General features: G+C 45.8%; 1 long non-coding RNA gene across 1 annotated transcript in view; it reads left to right on the forward strand.

The window, feature by feature from the left end:
- LOC109285003 (uncharacterized) overlaps nt 1-23,302 on the forward strand; it is a 162,187-nt gene that overhangs the window by 32,921 nt on the left and 105,964 nt on the right. The window lies entirely within an intron of this gene.

A 23,302-nucleotide genomic window follows, 5' to 3' on the forward strand; every position in this document is an offset into this window, starting at 1 on the left:
GAGATGGTAAGTAGCTTAAATTTTCAGGAAGAGTAAAGTGAGCAAATTAGCCAAAGTAGATTTACCCCCTTCTGCTTTCCCTGAATATATTAAACTAAATATATTTTGTCCAAAATACAATGTGAATACAATTATCTTCATATATCAAGTAATTCACTAAAATATCTGTTATCAAAAGTAATGTCATCCTATGGCCCAGATACACCAGCCACGTAGAAGTAATGATCATCCCTACTGATTAGTTGGAGATTCCCATATATTATCAGATTTCTTAGGCCCATCTCCAATGAATATATCATTTAAATCTTGCATATGCTCTCACCTAATCATCCAAGTGAGCTTTTTATTTTTGAAAGTAAGACCATGTTTTACCAGCCACCCATGCATGTTATGATTTGGCCTTTATTTGGTAGAGTAAACTGCTGCTCCTGTAGGAAAAATAACTATACTTCACAATTCTCCTCTTAAAATATAGATGTGTACCTACACTGCACAGTCTCAATCACCAGTGTGTGGAGGTGAATTGATATCAGTAGGTTTACTCCAGAGTTATATCAATATAACCCTGAGACCAGAATTTTATCCATAATATATATTATGGATATATTTTTTGAAAGGGAAGGAACATGAACACAAAGGGGTTTTCTTTAGTTACACATTTATTTACATAAGGCCTGATTCCACCAAATGCTGCATGAGTTTTCAAGGGGCTTTGAATTAAGCCCCTTATTTACTAAGCCTATATTAGGTCTTTTATTCTTCCCCTCCTCTCTTCCCCTTCTCCCTCCTAGCTACATGAAGTGAATATGTTGGGAGTCTATGAGATACGACATCCCACAAGTGAGCAAACAACCTAAAAATTCTAGTGTGGTGACAAAAAACTTGAGTCATGCTAGTCTCCTGAGTAAAATAAATGTCATATCCCACAGCTACTCATTATTTACTGTTCAAGTACAAATACCTCCAGACTGGAATATTTTGCATTACTTTACGTTTTCCATATGTGATTGGGGAGGTAACTTCATGTTTTTAAAAGGAATAAACACATGAATGGTAGTTAAACAGCAAAACAGCTAGTTGTTATTAGAAGTATTTGGCCTGCAGTTTTGATTGGTTTACCTGTTAGTAGGGTAATTATGTCCTTGTGAACTTATCTCAACAAAGCTGGCCAGAAATCAAATGCCCATTCCATGTATCATTTTAGTTTGTAGTATTGTTTTCTTCTTTTCATTCCAGGTCAGGATGAAAAACCAAAACATTGACAAATATTTATGGAATATAAATTCCACACAGTGGGTTTTTGTTTTGGGTTGGTTTTTTGTTTTTTTTTGGGGGGGGGGGGGAAGGCACGGGGGGGAAGGCTGTTATTGCTGTTTGTTTGTTTATTTTTTTGGCAACACCCTGTTTCTGTTTTTCTGAAATGAAATGCATTCCCGTGGATCCCCAGTCTAGGCAGGTTGCCCTCTGCTTTCAGTAATGAGGACTGTGGTACTGCAAATTGCATTTTAATGTGGCTTAACTGTGTAGAAAAGAAGTTTAGAAGAGGACTGGAAAAACCCTTGTTCTGTTATGTAGTTGCAGCTGGAATTTCAGACAGTGAAATTTCATTTCAATCAGTAGCTGTCAGGATTTTCAGAGTCTCCAGATAAGAATAGCACCCCACTGGGCAGACTGCTCTGAATCATGGGATCCAAGGTTCCCGAAGTACCAGGTCCACTGCCTGCTCAGCTCACAGGGCAGCTGATTCCCAAGTTGCAAGATCTGCACAACATGGAAACCAATACCATGGGTCCTTGGCACTAATGCAGTTTTCATGTTAAGGCCAGCCTAAAGCCCAGGAGATCTGGCATTCCCAGCTTCCAGACAGTTTCACGTTGGGGCTGTTGTACTGTTCAGGAAACTTGACCTCCTGAACACCCTACTGGGAAAGCTGTCAGGAAACTAGCATAGCCTCTGTTTTATAGGAAATTCTAAAACCCAAGACTTCACTTTCAAAACATTTTGATTTCAAGAAAGCCTGTTTCTTTGGAAAATTTCTAACTTGCTCTGATTGGCTAGACAGAACAAGTTCAGTGGTGTCTACTAAAAAGTCACCATTTTCCTGTTTATTGAAATAAATCAGTCTAGTAATGGCATTTCTTTAGGCTTGCAACTGTGTGTAAATGTTTATTATTTAATGTGGCGCAGTCACATTGTGTTATAGTAGGGATGATTAGAAAGCCTGGGCTTGACTCGGGTGTTCCAAAGTTGCTTCAAGTTTCTATCCTATAACAACGTATTTTAGAGGTTTAGAGTTAGAATTAATCCCACATCTTGATGTTGAAAAGGTCTGGGTTTTTTTAAGTTGGGAAAATTTTCATTGAGGAAATGAAAGGGTACTTATGCACCAGAAAGAAAGCACTTATGATATGATTCAATGGCACTTTTGTGTATGACTTCAAAATAAAGCCTGGCTCATTCAAAGAATGCAGAGGATCCTAATGCACTCATGAATAACTTCATCACATAATCATCTAAATAGAGGTTTTGAATACTTAGATTTTCAAGAGCTGCATACAGTAAAAGCTGTGTTAACTGGCATTCTATTATCCAAAGTACTCTATTAACTGGAATTTCCAGTGGCTGCCAGACGTTGGGGCCACCACCCACTACCCTGCACTGTTGCCGCTCCGCATATGGCCACCGCCACCCCCCTCCCAGCCCCTGCTCTGCATGCGGCTGCCTTTCCTCCCCCCTCCTGTCCCACTCCACAGGGTTTTTATCTGATTTATCTGGTGCCTTTTTAGATACTGGCACCCCCTTACCCCACTCATGCCAGTTAACACAGCTTTTACTATAGTTAGATACTGTAAAGAATGATATAAAAGAAAAGGTCTATAAGACTGGTAAATTTGTTCCTACAGTGTCTTTTGGTTTTTTACGTGAAATGACACCCTGAACATTTATGACCTGATGATCATTAACAGCTTGATACAGGGTGTGTACAGAATTTGGGGTTTTTTTGTCATTTAAAGCATTTTATTGTCATGCACAGCAGAAGTTCATGGCTTTACAGCACCTTAAAAATGGGTATAATGCTTTAAATTGACCCTTGTTAAATGAGGTATTAAATTTGACGCACTGTATTTTACAGCACTTGAGCAACCTGTAGTTTTAAATAACTTCTGTATGCTGGTCAAATTTCTGACCAGTGGAAAAGCCCCAGGAGGCTGCGGAGTGACCTTGCTTCCTGGCTTAGAAAGTGCAGGAAGGCTCAGAGGCCTCTGTAGCAAACACTGCACTTCTGCCATGTTTAAGACCGCTGTACAGTACTTTAGCAACCTGTAGCTTTAAATAACTTAAAGCTTTAAATTATAACTAGTGCTATAACTAGTGCTGTAAAAAGTGATCTAAATTACAGCACTGTAAAATGTGCACAGATCAATTCTGTATATACCCTGTATGTTTTGTAAGAGAAGAGATTTGTCGCTGGCTAAAACTTCCCACTCTTACTAAAGTACAGTCCATTATGCACAGGCTGCCCTCTTCCAAGCCCAGAGCAAGCATTAGAAGTCCTTCGATTCCCTGCAGCAGCTTTTCAGGTTATTTTCCCTCAGCATTTGACACACAGTTTTATAATGTTAATGAGCTTCGTGGTGTGCCTTGGAGAATGTTCTAGTTTCTCCCCGCTTATGTTTACTATCTCAATGTCACGCCTAAGTGATAGCCAAAATCATCACAGAGTTGGAGCACTGAAAAGATTACTCAACTCTACTTCCTTAGCTTTAGAGGGGGAAAAGTGTACTTGGAAGGACAGCTTAATATGCCATTCATTTATATGAAAGAGAGAAAACCTGTGGCTTCTCATTTTGAAGAGCTGATGGACCTAGGATGAATACAGCCCTTCAAACTATTGTTTTGGTGCAAGTACTTTAGGAATTATTCTAGGGTGAAGTTTCACATTACACTTAAACTACACTAAAGGCACTTAAACATGAATGTTCACACATAAAAGCTCATTAATTTATGCTAAGTATCCTCTGAGCATTTCAAAGTTATGCCACTTAATGTGGGATTTACCACTAGCTCATATTAGGGTAATTTCATGGAGATACAATGTGCAATTTGCATTCTTCTGGCATCCCAAGATGCACAACTTCCAATCCCCCCTCCTCCCCCAAAGCTGAGATAAAGCTCATGTGCCCTGGATCCTAGCCATGCTCCTGCTCACCAGCCCTCTAATGGCAAGTCAGAGTTGTGCAGGCAAGAAACAATATTAACCCTTAACATGCAACTGCTCATAGAATATTCTAACTTTCATAGCACTTACCATTTCACAGATTTAGTATGGTCTAAGAGTAATGAGTAACTTCACCCCTAGAGGAATGAGAGAATTCACTATAGAGTTCTGGTAGTAGTAGGCCTACAGAGTAGAGAGAGATTACTGTTTATTAGTAACCTATATTACAACATATCTATGACTGTTGTCACAGAACTATATGCATGCTGTAGTTTTTAATTTTAAACACACTGAAAACATTTAATGAACTCTGCACCTTGTAGTAACTTGTATTCCTATACTGTTGCAGTATACTTATGCTCTATTGTTAATGCATAATCATGCTAAGACCTTGACCTAGCTCTCCAGAAAATCTGTCTTTAGTAAAGCATGAAGTACTGAAATGCTAATGAGTGTTAAATAAGTGTAAAATATGTTAACCTATCAGGAAATGAAAGAAGTCACTTTACCAACTGGCTAGCACAGGGATAAGGAAGTCTCAGTAGTAAATATTATTTAATGAAGACCTTCCAATGACCACTAAAAGTAATTTGGACTAGATTTCAGAGACCTCAAGAACATAGATGTCTCAAAACCTATTGTAGTAACACCTTTCCTATAAGAGTTTAGTCTTTATGCATTTGCTTTGGAAAAATACTTTGAATCTAGCACCATTATGCTCTGTGACTAGGGAGAAAGTGGGGTTGAAATCATAGAAACTTATGAGGGTTTTTCATTTTTCCTTGCACACATCTTTTTATATAAACTGCTGAGTTATTACTTTTCTGATAATATGTCAACAGAACACTGTTCTAATCCTAGTGAAATCATCAATATGTCAGTTGGCTAAATGACCAAAAACAGTTAATGCTAAGTAGTTCTATAATTCTAATAGAAGTAGTCAGGGACTGAGGATTTACTCTGTTTAAGAAAGGATTACAGAATTAGCCCTTGGCAAAAAGATGAAATCAAGATTTCAAAATGGATAAGACTGTATAGAAATACCATATATAGTCAAATCTAACATGGCCCTTCATATAAGGTGATCCCTCAATGATTAGATTTTATATAAGGAAAAAGTATCAATTTATGATAATTTTCCAGGTATAAAATCTGATTGTCAGATGTTTGCCTTGAATTCATCCCATTCCCACTGCTGCAGCAGGGAGACTAGTGACTGGGGGGGCCAGGTGCCCCCCTTACCCTCTTACCCCCAATTTCTTTGCCCATCAGCCCTTTCTCCCCCTTTACTTGCAGACCCTGTTTAGGCTCTGTTCCACTGCTGAGCATGTAGAAATGAGAAAAAAATATGCAAGGGACAAAAAAGCATTGATTTTAAAATAAACATACCTATAGTCATTTGCATACAAAATACTATGAGTAGACTTAGTTCATCTCGATTGATGCACTTTATCTTTTTCTCCAGCTGCTGCAAGTTTCAGTACAGGTACTCCATAAACACACTTTTGAGCTGTACCTTTGTACTTATAACTATGCATGATATTAACCAAAGCCAAAAGGCTTATGTTTTATCATATAGTTCAGTGGATTGGACCCCAGCAGATTCAGTAGTATTTCACCCAAAGGTGACCCCACAGCCCAGCACTGCTCAGTATGTGCCTGGACTCTAGATACTCCCCAGAAAGGATCTATGTGCTAATTAGCCCTCCCACTCATGGCTGGAACCAGGTGTTCGTATCATGAGTCCTGGGATCCTCCAAAACTTTATATGCAGATGAAATGCAGGGCTGCCTGGCAGTGGCAATGTGTAGGGGTGCACGAAGGTGCACATGCACCTCCTGAGAGTGCTGGTGCACCCCTTGACCGGCTGCAGTCTCCACTTAGGTGATGGGTGGTGGGGGCAGGCAGAAGCAATGGTGCCCCCCCTGCAAGCACTGGCCAGGGAGTGGGAAGACCGTAGTGCTCCCAGAAGTGTCTGTAGCCACTTCCAAAAGCAGCTGCAGCCACTTCTGGAAGCAGCCGCAGTGATTGGCCACCTCACGATCAGCTGTGGGGGGACCCCCCCCCAGTCGCTGACTGGCTACTGGGGGGCACATGCCCCCCCCCAAGTAAGGCGGCACCAGTTGCCCACACTGCCTGGTCTGGCTTCAACTTATAGAAGGCACCAATCACATGCAGTGAGCTGAGAGAGGGGGCAACAGAGCCTCTCATCTACATAGAAGTTTTGTAATGTTTGCTATACATCTAAGGCTGGTGAAGAAGCAGAAATCATTGGAAATAGGAAAGAAAGGAGGTGTTCAGCTGTGGGAGTGAAGACACAGTTGAAATGTAATCATTGTAGTGGTTCACCATGAATTGCAAAAGAGTCAGTGCCAAGCAGGACTGAGTGCAATGGGCACTATACCTTATTTAGGTGGGCTGCATCTTAGGCAGTACCTGGCAGGGGAAAACCAAGGTGGTTTTCCTACTGGCAGGGGAAAACCATATTCTTGGCAGGGGGTAGAAGCTTGACTGAGGTAAGACATAGTTAGCCTCCCACTTTTACTTCCAGTGGGAAGTTCTTGGTTATATGCCAACTTATGGAAATTGGAGACTCCTCCCTAGCTCGCTCCTGAAGCCGTATGGCTGAGGGCAAGCGAAACTTTGGAGCATCTGAACCCCAAGCCTCTGGGCTTGGGCCTACATGTAGGATTCCTGCCAAAGGATTTGGAAGCATCTGAAGCCCCAGGTGGGGGTGGAGAATGTTTGCCAGTAGTAGGATCATGTGTGGCTCTTGAATGACTCATGGATTTGGACTTGATTTGGCTGATTTGACTTGAGCTATGAAAAATTTTCCTTTAAAAAAAAAGTGTGGAACACATGACCCAATTCTCTGCACAAAATACACTTCCATTCTTTCTTACATTCTTGTACCACGTGACCCTTCTCCCTGCATGCTGTGCAAATCTCAGGTGGGAAGTCTTTGCCAAATGCCCCTCCTTCTCGCAGCTCAGACAAGTTCAGCTGTGCATAGTAAATTACTAGTCCTTTGTGGGGTCCTAACGTGATTCCCAGAGGCAGGTGTTGTACCCTACCTACCCCTACTGAATCCACTCAAAGTAATACCTGGGCTCTCTAGACCCCAATCCATAACCCATCTGGGTCTTGGATCTTGTCCATGTTCTCCACTTTCCCACAGTGCCTCAATAGCTAAATTTTATACCCTACACTTCAACAGCGTCCATATACATTTTAATTGTGACTATTTTTCTGGTGGCCTCAACAGCACCAAAATCAAAGAGTGCCAGGACAGGATCTTTCCAACTTTCCTTGTAGGTCTCTCAGAATTTTCACTATACCATCGCATCCCTTAACATTACCTCCCAGTCCAAATTATTTGGCATCTGCCTTAGGCATATCAAGTGCCCAAATCTTCAGCATCCCCTGCAGTATCAGCCTGCTGAAACCCAGACGAGTCATCTCTAATTTCAAAATGCTCAAGTGAAAACCTTGCCAAGTGAAAACCTTGCTGTCACCACCACTGCTGCTCCAGCTACCTTGGATCCCTCCTAAGCCTTCTAGCCAAGCCAGGCCATCATCCTGATCTTGACCCAGAGGCCAAGAAGCAGTCTATTGATGAAAACTTTTTCTTTTCAGCCCTTAAAAAAAGTGGCAGGTGTTTCTTGCACAGGGAACGGACACCAGGCCTGGAGGTACTGCAATACCAGGCTGGCACTGGGAAGACTAAAGCCAGCCCCGAAACCCTCCCTAGAACAAGCAATAAGACAGACAAATGAATACAGAAAAGCATCATAGGCAAAACTAGATGTACAAAAAATACATGCTTGGTGGTGGGAAGATGGAAGGAATAGGAAAACTCAGGTTACAGGTCACAACAGACCAAATCAAGATATTGCGAGTGGAAGTGAATACGTAACAGACAGGCAAAGTGGCCTGAGAAAAAGTGAAAGGGAAAGTGAGACAAAAATTGGAGAGTTGGTACAACCGTAAACTGTCAATGGCAGATCAAGTAAATGTAATTAAGAAGCTGGTACTCCCAATTATATTGTATGTAATGTTCCCTCCATCATGGACTAACAATGAGGATTCAGTGGGAACTGATGGTGTTCTTTTAGATAACCAGAAGGGACAGGCTTAGGAGAACAACACTATTGAAAGAGAAAGTGAATGGAGGATCGGGGATTTTTAAAGCACTCTGATGCTGTGCACTGACAGAAGTGCACAGCTGTAGAACATTTCCAATGGCCAATCCAGTAATAAACTGTCACATCTGTCAGCACCCTACAAGTTCTAACCTGCTGTGGAGTTTATTAATTTCCTGTGGCCTAATAGGACCACATATGTAGATGCTGAGATGTTTACTGCAGAGCTAATTAGGCAACTCCACAGTAAATGTCTCGCGTAGCTGTGCCCAACAAGTACTAGAATGAATTGATGGCAGAAGTCTTTTAGCAATTTAATATTGATTCTGTTTTATTCTTTATCTGAATGGCTGTTGGATGAAGACAGGTGATTTTCAAAACTGATATTTTACTTTTTGTGCATTTTGGCTGCCCTACTTGGCAAAGCACACTCTTATAATCCATCCAGAATTGCAAGGAGAAGAATCATATGTGAAAGTATAGGCTGGGAAAAGGATGAACCATTTGAAAGCCACAATCAGCTTGTGAATAAGTTTACTGAAAGCTGATTAGAACATCTTGGGTGCATCCTCACATGCAGGGGTGTGAGTTTGCCATGGTAGAACTAGTAGCGGCACATATTTGTGCCACTGCTTCATGCCCCAGGGCACGTCCCTGCACGCGCACTCCAGCATGTGCCAAATTGTCCCAGCTGGGGCAAGGGAGGCTGGGGCCAGCACCTGCTGTCCTGGGGGCCTGCTGGGGCAGCAGCAATGCTGATCTGGCCATAGGGAGCCTGGCTGGTAGCCAGAGCATGATTCTGGATGGCCAGGCTCTGTTTCTGGTAGTGCATACTGCTGCTGCGTGTGCCCCACAACTTTTTTTCTGTTTTTTTTTGTTTACACCGGGATCTCCTGGTGTCAAATTTTGGTGCCACCCTGCAAATTCACAACATGGTGAACGGTTGCACATGCACCATGTGCAGTATCTCAAACAGCTAGAGGAACTGCAAACCACATGTGTGCACTCACCTAGACATGCCTCTGGAGTCAAAATGGTAAACGCCAATTTGCAAGGAGAAGCCAGAAACAAGAAGTACATGTACAAACTTTTAACCAGTGACTCACCCGTGTTTTCAGGGAAGCAAACTGCTTGTTAGCACGGCTTCATCACTTTAATGTACAGCAGAGCTAAATAGCCTATCATTCTATTGAATTTACTTTCCTCATTTCTCTGATCAAGCTTGCTGGCAAACATTTTTAAAATGTATATATATAAATGTCCTTCCTGTACAACATGTCCATTTGAAATTCTCCTTGATATGGATTGCTTTAGTTCTTACTTGTGATGTGTGAAGTTGAGGAGCATCTTTTGAAGTTGTTCAGAATAAAAAGGAAAGTAAAGCAGTATTCAGAGGCTTAACCATGGAAAGATCTGTTTATTGCACAAAAGATTTATGCCATCAGGTCACCTACATGGAGACTCATCAGAATGCCTGTTCCTTTGTTAAAACAGACATGTGCTTTATAGAAGCAGCCCCATGATATTCACACTGTTGTGTGCCCAATGGTCCCCTTTCTCTGGCTGAGATGCATCAAATTCCCCAGGGCCACAATAATATTTCTTTCTCTCTCTTTTCCTCTCTCTGATTTGAGAAGTCAGTTAACAATAGTAGGAAAGCATGCACAGTATGAGATAATGGCTGAGACAAAAATCTGATAAGTTTTGAGATCTAATTATGTGGAAGGATTTAGTTTAAAACATGTGCATGGACTTTTCGAACCATTTATTTCTTTAATAAAAATGACTGGTTTTGGTAACCACATAGCTCAATACTTTTAAGATGAATGTGATCAAAAACAGTGTACATATTCAAGGCACTAGTTTAAATAAAAGCCATTGTGCAATGCAAAGATAGATGACTTTGTTGTTGTCCTGTGGGGTCAGGCCAACTCACAGGATCTCAAAATTGTGCTACTAGACAGGAGGGTGTGACACAATTGCACATATACAAACACACAAATCAATTAGATGCATACACACACACACACTACCAACTCAGGCACATACACATCCATGATTACCAGCCTAGGCACATGCATACATATCACCAATTCAAGCACATACACACCCTAATGATAATGACATGAAATCATACACAATATACACACAGGTTAAACACTGACTCAGGTGACAGTGTGTGTGTGTGTGTTTGTGCCTGTGGTACCTATGCTTGGGGTGCTTGGTAACTAAAGAGCAAGTGGCAGAGATCGGGGAAAAAGGCAGTGGGGATAAGGCAATAGCAATGGCAGAGATCAGGGAAAAGGCAGCATGGACAAGGCAATAGCAAGGAAACAGGGGTTTTCAGGCAGAAAGGAGCTCAGGACAGCTGGAGCCAAAGGAGAATGGGACAGGTGTTGGAGGTGGTGGTGAGCTAGAAGCAGGAGAGGGAGAAATGAGACAGAAGTTAGAGGGGCGAAGAGCAGAGACTGGAGCAAGGCCAAACTGTAGCAAAGCAAAACCCAACTCAGGGTCCAAATAACAGTTTTATTAAATGAACACTGTACTGTACAGCTTGGTTCCCTCACACAAGCACACACACTCACCCAATGGTAGCAGGAGAAAGAGACTCAGTGGAAGGGTTGGAGTCCAGGTCGGGAAGAGAAACAGAATCCAAGTCCTTGGTTGAAGAGAGGGTTGGGGTGATAGCTACCTATCCTGGGCTGTGAGTTGATCCTCAATGGCCAGTTGGGGTCTTCTCCAGCAAGGTATTGTCCAGAGGGGGGTCACCAGCAGGGCCTCTGGGTGGATAGGTGGTGTGGCATGGTGCTGGTCCAGATGGAGAAGACATCCCCAGGAGTCAGTCTTCACTACCCCTTTTTATGGGGCAAACTACCTTTGATCTCCTATGTGGAGGGCAAGGTCAGCCCTGTTCCAGAGAACTCCAGATGTTCTTATTGAGCATGTGCAGCCTTGGCACAATGGTGGGCTGCCTCATCTTTTGTTTTTTGAATGTGGAGGGTGGTTCCAATGCCTGGGTTGTTGGTCCAGGTATTGGTTTTGATGGTGGGGTGATTTAGTAGGGGGTCCTGCTATCATTGTGTTTCACTCATCCATTCACTCTTTTGTTTCAGACATTCAAGGAAAACCAATTTACATGGGAGAGGTTACAGACTTAAATGGGAATACTAATTGCAACATACCTACACAACAGGGCATGGGGACAAGATGGGAACCTGACACGAAATGGATACTTGACATCACTCATGCCATCCCAGATTGCAGGCCTAAATCATAAAATGTTAACATAGAGACATTTAAGACACAATAACCATATGGTATAATACATTACAGTAATCCAACACACACAACAAAGCACTATTACAATAGCTCATGGTTACTATAAAAGGGGACTTATGTACACAGGGTTTCAACTTAACTTATAACTACTTATATATATACCCACAGGGAATAGAGGAGGGGAGAGAAAAAGGCAGAAATGATGGGGGGGAGGGGATATCATATTGCTAAGTAAAAAAAAGAAAAACTGGGGGGGTTTGCTACATTGTAACGAGGGTGTGTTGCCTTTGAGGTTGACTATAGTAGGCATGCTCAGAAAACTGGAACAAAAAGTAACTGAAGCCAAGACTGCATTTGCAACAGCTCACTTGTTTAGAGCACTTTTTGGAGTGTGACATGTATGCTTGAATTCCATTTTTTTCTGATACAGAGCACAAACTTGAATCTAGGTGTGAATAAAGTTCAGGTCCCTGCTCCAGACAGGGCACGTCTACATGTGATGTTAACTACACGGTAGCCTAATAACACTGCACAGGAGTGTGCCAGGCAAAAAACTGTGGTAATATGCTACTGCACACACAGTGGTATTAGGCTATTGTGCATTAAGTGTTACTAAAAACCCACGCACTGGTGCTTCTGCATGGTAGTGTGAGTTACTACACATTTGTTTAGTACTTGGTTAACCAAGTACTAAACTTAATGCACCATAAGTATGGTGCATTACCGAACATGTACACATGCTCAAAGAGCTTCATTTGTGACTTTAGCCAAAAGAATTTGCCTCCTGTCACGTAACAGGGTGGTGCTAGGACTGGAAAGAGATCCCTCATGTTCCAAGACCCTGATCAGACTGTGGTCACATAGATGTTCCATTTGTGCTGGGACAAAAACTTTTCTCCCGGCACAAAAAGAGAGCCATACAGATGTTCAAGAGATTTCTTGTGGAAGAGAACTTCCCAAGGAGAGGAAGGAAGGCAGAGCACTGTCAGGGAGTCCTATGAAGACTCTGGCCTCTGTCCTATCAATCAGCTGATTGAAGGGAGAGGGGTACATTCTCCTGCGGTAGGAACTCTCCTGGAGCCCCTCACAGAGCTCCTCCTGTTAATTAACAGCCTGTCCCCTTCCCAGGTTAGGAACAGGATAGGCTGTCAAGTAATGGGATCCTGTAAGGACAGCCATGAGAACAGCCCTCTACTAGCCTCTAGCCAGAGAGCTCACCTATACATCTCTCCAGTTAGGGAGCTGAAGTGTACATACACTCCTGCTGCAGCCAGATATTCTACCAGTTAGAAATGCTGCCCTGTATTGTTTATATTTACATATTGTTACTAATCCTGTAAATGTCCTGAAACTATCAAATTATGCCCATATAGCAAGGAACACCTGGAGTTGCACAAAATAATTGCTACCCTTCTGTCTCCATTTCTCCCTATTCTTTAGTCTCATCCATTTGTTGCCTCTTGTCAGGTTATAAGCTTTTCAAGGCAGAGATATTATCTCCATATATATTTGTATAATATTTAGCACAAAGAGGTCTTGTTCCAGCTGGGGGGTCTCTGGATATGGAAGTGATCTCAAGAATAATGTATAGATTATGGCATCCATGTTTATACTATTATATATCGCTTATAACAATTCCCTATAGACGTAAGAATGAGACTTCTCCCCTTTGTTTCCCACCTTTCTAAGAGCAGAAAGGGATACCCCAACTATTTTTGGCTGTTTGTTCACCCATTTCTTAAGTGTTTGGACCCTACTTGGGCTTCCAGTTTGGGCACATACTCTTGAAAAGACATTGCCTGTATTACACTGCTTGAAAGCAAGTTATTTAACATTATTCAGCAAAGAGATACCATAGGAAAGATATTAGAAGAATTGATGTGACAGCTAGTGACATGAAATCATTGTGAAAAATGTATGCATGTTTAATGCAGACACAGATGCCAGGTTCAGTTTACATCTTTTCAAGAACTCTTTTTATGCCGAAGCATCTCAACTGCTGCCAATGTTAGAGAAAAATCTACAACATTTTACAAAGACTTAATGTTCCTGTGTGTAAATTGGTATGGAAAAGTAAAGTTACAACAAAAAAATCATCTATGTAGAGCATCTTATTTGGAAACTTTCAAGTGGATCACTCCCTCTCCTCCATCCCCTCCCTCTTCCCCCCTCCCATGTATCAACAGTGAAGCAACTCTTATGAATTTTGTTTCTGGCATATGTAATAAACCATATGGCCAGCATTCAACTAATAGGTACCTCATGACTTCAGCTGGACTTGAGTGTCTGTGCCAAGTCAAAAATGCCTTGTTTCAGTCAAATACTCATTCTGAACATACACAAAAAATGATTTGTAATGGTTTTGAACTTACTTTAGAAGGTCATCTCTTTATAGAGATGTCCTACAGAAGGCCATCAACTTCAGGGTTATTAGTGAAAAGGTTTGAGATACCACAAGAAGGCAGAACATACAATCTGGGTCTTGGTCTACCTCTATACATGTGACAGCATCACTGTTCCAGTGAAAAATAATTCAGCGTACAATTCTGAAGCAGAATTATATATAATGTGTGTACATGGAGGTAATATAAATTGTCGGAACACCTCTCTTTCAATTTATTTGCATTTGGGCTAGCAGGCTCATCAGTCATAATCTTTGCCTACATCTGAGCAGAAGTGTAAGACTTCATTTTTCATATTTTCTTGACAACAATGGAGGGTAGTTGAAATTTGCACGCATCCCAATATGCCCTGTGGGCTCCCTGGGATGCCAGAGAGTGCTGAGCACAACTGAGCATCTGAGCCACCTCTGATTGGCTGGCTGCTATAGAGAATTGTGCCCCACTCAGGAGCTTCCCCTCACAGTGGCCCCTCTCTCTCGCCCTGTCCAGAGGCTTCCAGAAGAGACTTGGAGTAAATGCCAACTCTTGGTAATTGGACATACATCAGTTTCTCTGCCTGAACCCCACCATGGAACCCTACAACACATGCCAAAGTCCACGAACCCAAGAGCTGGGGCATATCTTCCTTGTCGCCCTGTGTGACTTGCTGCCAGCTTTGAACATTGCATATGTCCATCTGGAGATGACCCACTGGATGATCAGCTGGTACATGCCTTGACCATGACCCAGGAGCTGAGTATCCTATGCAAGGCCACTTAGTGCACCCTATAGCCACCAAGTGACTTAAACTCAGCCAATATTTTTCACATGGCCAAAGAGGATGGGGCCATCCTGAATGCTGTGGCTTCAGGGGTGCTCTGACACTATCTCCAGACTAGCAGGTGATGATTTTGGGGCTGCACCACCAGCAAATTATCCAGGGCATTTGGGATGATGATCAGTAGCTGCAGAACTTCTGAACGTACTGGGCCACCTTTGTGGACATCATCACCTGGCTGGTCCCCTTATAGAGCATCACTCAATACCTGACTGACAAAATCAGTTGTCATCACCACCTGAAAGCACATCACCTCCAACAGCCTCTCCATTGTCAACCACTTCAGTGTGGGAAGTTCACAGTCAGAGTGGCTGTCCAGGAGGGATGCCCAGCCATCCAGAACATTCTGGCAAACCATTTCATCCACCTCATGAACCAAATGTGGGCATCCTGGCTTCTGCTGGATGGGCTTCCCCAAGTTCATGGGGGCCATAAGCATTCATATCTCCATCCTTTGCCCACCCCAAGGCACCCAGGAGTTCATCAACCACCAATGCTTCTTTGTTGTGCTGCAGGGCATCATCAGCCACTGGAGATGCTTCAGCCATATCTTCACCAGCTGGGTGGGCAGTGACCACAATGCCAGGGTTTTCTGCAACTTTACCCTCCTTCAGATGATGGAGAACAGACCCCAGCATTGACATTGGTGGTATCCTTGTCCCCACTCATCACTGGGGACCCAGCCTACCATCTCATGCCCTATAGTTCATGACGCCCTACATGGACAACCTGAACCACAGGAAAGAACGCTTTAGCTAGTGCCTGATCAGGTGCCACAAGACTGTGGAGCTTGTTGTCAGATGCTTGCTGTCAGACACTGGAGGACTAGAGTGTGAGCCTCAGCATGGGCAAGGAGTACCTACCATATGTCATCACCAGGGATCCTGGTTTTCTCTGATAAAAAAAAATCTCCAGTTTTCGGGTTAAAAAAGTAACCCCAAATCCACGTTTTTCCATGATTAAAATGAAACACCACAAATATATAGATCTGCAAGACCAGAGGGGAGATCTTTTGCAAGGCCTTGAGGCATGGCATTCTAATCAAGGACAGCGCACCAAGGACACATGGTGTTTGGGGACCAGCCACTGTGCTCCCCCAAAAGAATATGCATGCTCCAGATAGTTGAACTAACAGAGAGCTCGGGGCCAGGAAGTCCTGGCCAAATACCTCTTGGCCTGTGAAGGCTGGGGGTGCTCCCCAAATGAATAAGTCCTGAGGACTTCAGGGGTGAAATCAATGAGTGGTCAAGTCCCAGCCTCAGGCAAGAGACCTGTCCCATGTGACTGCTGTTCCTCCAGCTCTGTAAGGTGGCTTGGGTCACCAAGAGCCCTGGCTGGCTAGACATCTTCCTTATGAAGGGCACATACCTGAATGCAAGAGAGTGTAGTGCAGGGAAGAGACATGGCTCACTTTGCATATTCTTAGTTGCCAAAACATAACCGCCTTCAGTAAAACCCATTGAACATTTACTATATGAGAAGTTCAGGTCGCCAATGATGACCACGTCTTTTGACCTAACTACCTCTGTGAGCTGACTTAAAAATTCCTGGTCTAGCTCTTCCCTTGGTTGGGTGGCCTGTAGTAGACCCCCACCATTAAGGCCCTTTCCCCTCAACTCCCTTTTATCCTAACCCAGAGCACTTCAGTGTGCCCCTCATCTGACCTTCTGCTACTAGATGAGGATATGTATTCCTCCTTGATGTAGAGCACCACACCCCCACCTTTCCTCCCTGTCCTGTCCCTCCTGTACAGCCTATAGCCCTTGATATTCACCGCCCAGTCATGCATTGGGTCCCACCATGTTTCTGTGAGACCCACTATGTCTGGCTTGGTGTCAGCTAGCAGGAGGGTAAGTTCCTCCTGCTTGTTCCCCATACTATGAGCATTTGTGTAGAGGCATTTGAGGCCTCCTGAAGATGTGTGCACCGGCCCCCTAATCTCAGTAGTGCCCGGGCCCCAGTTGCTTACATGGGTATTCATTCTGCTCATTGTTGGTACAGGCTGGGCTGTTCTTCTGGGTGTCTCTTGGTTTTTTGGTTCAAGGCTTCCTCCACCCTCATCTTCCCCATCCCCCGATAAGCCTATTTTAAAGCCCGCCAGAGGAGATCCGCCAACCTAGAAGAGAACACATGCTTACCTTTGGGGGAAAGGTGAAGCCCATCCCATCCAAGCATGTCTCTCGTCGTGATGTGCGAGTCGTTGTCCAGGAAGCCGAAGCCTGCCTCAAGACACCATTCCTGAAGCTGCCAGTTGGTCTCTCTGATGCAGGTCTCATGTTGTCTTCCACATCCACTCACTGGTAGGACAGAGGAGAATACCAGCTGTGCTCCTATCTCCCTCAGCATGCCCCCCAGAGCATGGTAGTCTGTCAGGTGATCAGGGCTTCTCCTGGCCGCATCATTAGTACCCACATGGATTAGGACCATGGGATAGTAATCGGTGGGCTGGATCACGGCCTGGATCATCCCCATCACGTCCCGAATCTTAGCTCTGGGGAGGCAGCACATCTCATGTTTTGAGGGGTCCTGGCAACAGATGGGGCCCTTCGTACCTCTCAGGATGGAGTCGCCTATGATGATCACTCAACGCTTCCTCCTCCAGGTCTGCTTGGCTCCTTTGGCCTGTTCAGAGCATGAAGAGAGTGGAGTTGCCTGCTCACTGGAGGTTTCCTCCTCTCCTTCCTTCTCCTGCAGTGTTGCCAGGGCCTCGCACCTATTATCCAGCTGGACTGGAGGAACTGGTACTGCTTTGCTGCAAGCAACCCTGGTTCTGGTCGTGACCGTCTGCCACTCAGCAGTGGAAGGCACCTCCCAGGGTGCTTCTTCCTTGTGTGCATGGTCCTTCAGGGAACGGAAATAACCATCAATTTCACCCTCCACCTCCCTGATTCCCCTCAGCCTGCTAACCTCCTCCTGGAGCTCCCTCACCTGCGCCTCCAGGGCCCTAAGACAGGCACCTGCAGGACAGGTGTGGGGGCCCCCATTCCCTCCCCCCCCCGGCCCTGCTGGGCATCTCCCACAGGCCAGGGGGCAGGTGGACGCCAGCCCCCCCATGGGCTCTGTCTGGGTGGAGGCCTCAGACCAGCCCTGGAAAGGCAGCATCCCCTGGGCAGGGGCCCTAGCAGTAGTCCGCAAGTTGTACAAATTGCTGTTTACTTAGAGTTTTGTGTGGTGCCTTCATCCTACCCCTGCAGTAGTCTCCCTTCTGGCCCTTCCTGCCCGCCCTTCGGCGTGAATGCCAGTGCAAACGCTGGTGCGCTCTGTTCACGCGGCATGGCTCGGGAGCACGGCTCCCTACCGGCTCAGCTAAAAGGGATCTGGGGGGCTTCCTCTCTGGATCCAGCTCAGCTGTGCCGGGTCCCTCTGCCCCACTTACCTTCAGGGGAATAGATGTTGCTGCCCCTGCTGCTGGTTCCACTGCTGCGTCCACCTCCGCCTCCACCTTAGGTCTGGTAAGGGGGCACACATGTGTGCGGGACACACATGTGCCTAGATCCCTCCTCGCCTCCCTGCTCCTGGCTCCTGAGTGCTGGAAGCTGTGTCAAACCACGGCGTTTAAAGGCCACAGTTTGAAATTCCTGCTGCTGCCCCAATAGCCAATCAGGCGCTCCAGCTTCCCTTAAGTGCCTGTGGGCAGTCCTGCCCCCTACGCTCCCCACTGGGGGGATCCAGTGCCTCTGGAGCCTGCTCCCCAAGGGTTAACCCCAGCGGTGCTCCCTAGCCTGGGGGGATGGTCCCCCCTAGCCCTCCCCCTGTTCACATGCTCTGATCATGCGGTAAGGCTTGGGAGCACGGCTCCCTACCGGATCAGCTATAAGGGATCCAGGGGGCTTCGCCTCCAGATCTGGGTCAGCTGTGCTGGGTCCCTCTGCCTCACTTAACTTCAGGGGATCAGCTGTTGCTGCCCCCGCTGCTGGTTCCGCTGCTGCATCCGCCTCCGCCTCCACCTCGGGTCCAGTAAGGGGGTACACGTGTGTGTGGGACACACGTGTGCCTAGATCCCTCCTCACCCTCCCTGCTCCTGGCTCCTGATGTGGTCATCATGGGTGACCTGAACTTTCCAGACATCTGCTGGGAAGAGCAGTCAGCCAGGTCTGACCGCTCATGCAGGTTCCTAGCCAAGATACGGGACCTCCACCTAACTCAGGAGGTGCACAGCCCAACCAGGGGAGATGCCTTGTTGGAACTGGTGTTGTCCACAGGCGACAACCTCATGAGAGGGCTGCGGGTGCTCGACCACCTGGGTGACAGCGATCATCGCCTGCTGGAATTCACCATCCAGCACAAGGTGGCAAAAGCCTGCAGCAAAGCAGTAGCCCTGGACTTCAGGAGGGCGGATTTCAATGAGGTAAGAAGAATAGTTGGGGAAGTACTGAGGTCCCAGAGGGGAGGGGAGTAGGGTGTCCAAGAAGAGTGGTCGTTCCTTAAGGAGATGATCCTCCATGCCCAAAGGGAGGTAATCCCAACAAGGATCAAAGGAGGCAAGAGGGCGCAAAAGCCCCCTTGGCTCACCAAAAGCATACAGGAACGTCTCCTAGCTAAAAGGAAGGCATACACCCAATGGAAGGGAGGGGCCATCACCATGGAGGACTATATCTCAGTTACTCAGGGCTGCAGGGGGGCGGTCAGGAAGGCCAAGGCAGAGATGGAACTGGAACTAGCTACCCAGATCAAGGACAACAAGAAGTTCTTTTTTAAATACGTAGGGGGCAAAAAGAAGGTACCCGGTAACGTGGGGCCTCTGCAAGACACGCTAGGAAATCTGGTTCTCGCACCAGACAACAAGGCTAACCTATTTAATTATTTCTTTGCCTCCATCTCCTGAGCAGGGACCAGATCAGCCTGTCCGCCAGGACCCCCTCAGGCCCCAGGGGAGGCACACCTAGGCCTAGGGTCAGTGAGGATCTAGTCAAGGAACTTCTGGAAGGACTGGACGTATTTAAATCAGCTGGTCCTGACAATCTTCACCCCAGAGTGCTGAGGGAACTAGCAGAGGTCATTGCAGGACCCCTGGCACGGCTTTACAAGCACTCATGGTGCTCTGGTGTGGTGCCAGAGGACTGGAAAAGGGCCAATGTGGTTCCCATTTTCAAAAAAGGGAGGAAGGAGGACCCAGGGAAGTCCTCCCTTATAGGCCAGTTAGTCTTACCTCGATCCTGGGTAAGCTTTTTGAGAGAATTATCCTGGCGCGGGCAATCAACATGGGTTCATTAGAGGCAGGTCATGTCAGGCCAACCTCGTGGCCTTCTGTGACCAGGTTACCAAATCCTTAGACGCAGGGGTAGCAGTAGACATAGTCTTTCTGGACTTCAGGAAGGCCTTCAACACTGTCTCTTACTCCTTTCTTATTAAAAAACTAGGGGACTGTGGCATCAACACCTACACAGTCAAATGAGTCGCTAACTGGCTGGAGGGCCATACCCAGATAGTGGTGGTGGATGGGTCATTTTCGTCCTGGAGGGATGTGGGCAGTGAGGTCCCCCAGGGCTCGGTCCTTGGACCCGCGCTGTTCAACATCTTCATCAGTGACTTGGACGAGGGGGTAAAAAGCACCCTATTCAAATTTGCTGATGACACTAAGATGTGGGGGGATGTGGGCACACTAGAAGGGAGGAATAGGCTGCAATTGGACCTAGACAGGTTACAGGGGTGGGCAGATGAGAATAGGATGGGTTTCAACACTGACAAGTGCAAGGTACTGCACCTGGGGAAGAAGAACCAGCAGCATACCTATAGGCTGGGGAACTCCCTTCTTGTCAGTGCAGAGGCAGAAAAGGATCTTGGAATCATTATTGATGCCAAAATGAACATGGGCCGACAGTGTGGGTACGCGATCAGGAAGGCCAACCACACCTTGTCATGCATCCACAGATGCATCTCGAGCAGGTCCAAGGAGGTGATCCTCCCCCTCTATGCGACTCTGGTCAGGCCGCAGTTGGAGTACTACGTCCAGTTCTGGCCGCTGCACTGCAGGAGGGATGTGGACAGCATTGAGAGGGCCCAGAGGAGGGCCACTCGCATGATCAGGGGTCAGCAGAGCAGGCCCTACAAGGAAAGGCTAAGGGACCTGAACCTGTTCAGCCTCTACAAGAGAAGGCTGAGGGGGATCTAGTGGCCTGTTACAAACTAGTCAGGGGGGATCAGCAGGCATTGGGGGAGTCCCTGTTCCCCTGAGTACTACCAGGAGTGACAAGAAATAACGGTCACAAGCTGGCAGAGGGTAGATTCAGACTAGACATCAGGAGGCGTTACTTCACAGTCAGGGTGGCTAGGAGCTGGAAACAACTTCCAAGGGAAGTGGTGCTGGCTTCTACCCTGGGGGTCTTTAAGAGGAGGTTAGACGAACACCTTGCTGGGGTCATTTGACCCCAGTACTTTTTCCTGCCATGGCAGGGGGCTGGACTTGATGATCTAGTCAGGTCCCTTCCAACCCTACCAACTATGAAACTATATTGGTCCCTCTTCACATTGATGAAAACCAGCAAATGTGGCAGGGGACAAAGGGATGAAATAACTTGGAAGGGCAGTTAGGATCAGAAACGGGGGTGAGGGGTGAGAGGATTGATGGAACCTGGGGTGGGAGCATGGAGCGGGTGATTCAACTCAGTATGCTAAGTCCCAGACTTGGGAGTGATGACCATGGACCTTTCCATATAGGAGCTGTACAAGTAAGGTGATCCCTGTCTTCTTTTCTTCCTGAGAGGATGGCATGGTTTCAGTCAGGGATGATGGGGTGTGGGATGCACCCCCACACTGAGGGCTATGGCTTCCTCGTACTTCACTGAGGGACCTGAACTTCCTCTCCCATGTGCCACAGATCCTAGTCTCCCTCTGGAGGGACACTGACCACCTGACCCTCAACCATGCAAGGGGCCTATCTCATGCTCTGAGACTGGGGTTGACAGGTGCCTATCTCTGCTGTGGCTGGAGTGCACCCCTGCAGCAGGAGCAGGGTCACAGGGCACAGATCTGCTTCCCTATGAGTACCCTGCATGGCAGATGAAGCAGCTTGGGCTCCTAGACTCTGTTTCTAGCCACCATCCTAGTGACTATCTGGTATGGTTGTATGTCTTCCTCCCCACTTGATCTGAGCCTTCCAGTTACTTGCTAGGGCTATCCCATTACCAGCTGAGGAGCCTGCATTCACAGGGTGAACACCAGGCTTGTTATGGGGGGGAAAGGAGGGGAAGGAGGTTCATTTGGGGAGAATAGCAGTGTCCAGGATGGGCCTGACTTAAAGTCCCAGGTGCCCCAGTCCCAATCCCTTCATCCACCCCACCCACGGGAGCTGGCATGTATTGGGGGCCTTTCCATCCTCCCACTAAGTGTTCCATGTCACTTCTCCTGTCTCTGGTCCACCTCCTACTCCTGGTGCTGCTTGTCCATTGGGGCAACTCTCCCCAACCCTACCTCCAGGGGTAACCAATTTTGGCAGACATCCAAATCTCTTTAAGATCTTCCAGAGGGCCTTGCTGTTGACTGAATCAAAACCCTTGATAAAATCACTGAAGGCAATGTAAAAATCTCAGATTCTGAAATACAGTATTTCAGAATAATTCACTAGAAGGAAACTCATATGAGACAGTAAAATTAGGGGAAAACAGAATGGTGGACAAGTACCAGCATGAAAGATGTGGTCTTGAAGCAGATACATTTGGGATTTTGCAGTGTGTGCTCTCATTAGGTAATAACATATTCTTTCTTTAATAGTGTCCTGTTGTGCCTGTCCCAAATTCTAAGATCTGTAATGGAGGAAGTGGGGAGGGCTGGATCAGGTGCAAATGAGGAAAGGGAGGAAATTATTTTGGAGAGCAGAGAGGAATATGGTGAAATAATGTAACCTCAATCGTTGTATTGTATGCCTTTCCTCTTCTACATCACCCTCAGTTTTGTCCACCTAGATTGCAAGCTTTTTATGGTACGGACTTATTTTAGCCCATGAATTGCCTAGCACAGTTCTAGCAGCTTTTTAATTTAAATCTGCAGTAAGTGTGGGAGGAACAAGGAGTATTTTCCATTGTGTTCCACAAAGTATGCCTGCCATTCTAACTAGAGAGCTTTCTAAAGGATGCTTCAGGCAGCAAAAAAGGCTGAGGGGAGTAATATGGTTGAAAGTAACGGCAATTTAAACACTGGGACTTATGTTCCCTGTGGGCAACAAACTTGTGCATCACTGTGATAAGTGGTACATTTATCACTTCTAAATAACCAAAAGTAAGAATCCTGAGTCAGAAGTACTCTCATGCCACTGATAATACGTGTGCTGCTTGTTCATTAAGTCAGCAGGAATAATCAGTGGAAAATAGCTGACTATCTTGAGACTCTCAAACCACTTGAAGAGTAGATGTTCAACTATGTAAGTCAGGCCTTTAGTAAATAGCTAGTTTTGAGTTGAAGAGAGCATCCTTCACCCTGCGGTATGACCTCTGCATTAAAAAACTAA

Source organism: Alligator mississippiensis, chromosome 2 (genome assembly GCF_030867095.1).
Source record: "Alligator mississippiensis isolate rAllMis1 chromosome 2, rAllMis1, whole genome shotgun sequence".
NCBI lineage: Eukaryota > Metazoa > Chordata > Crocodylia > Alligatoridae > Alligator > Alligator mississippiensis.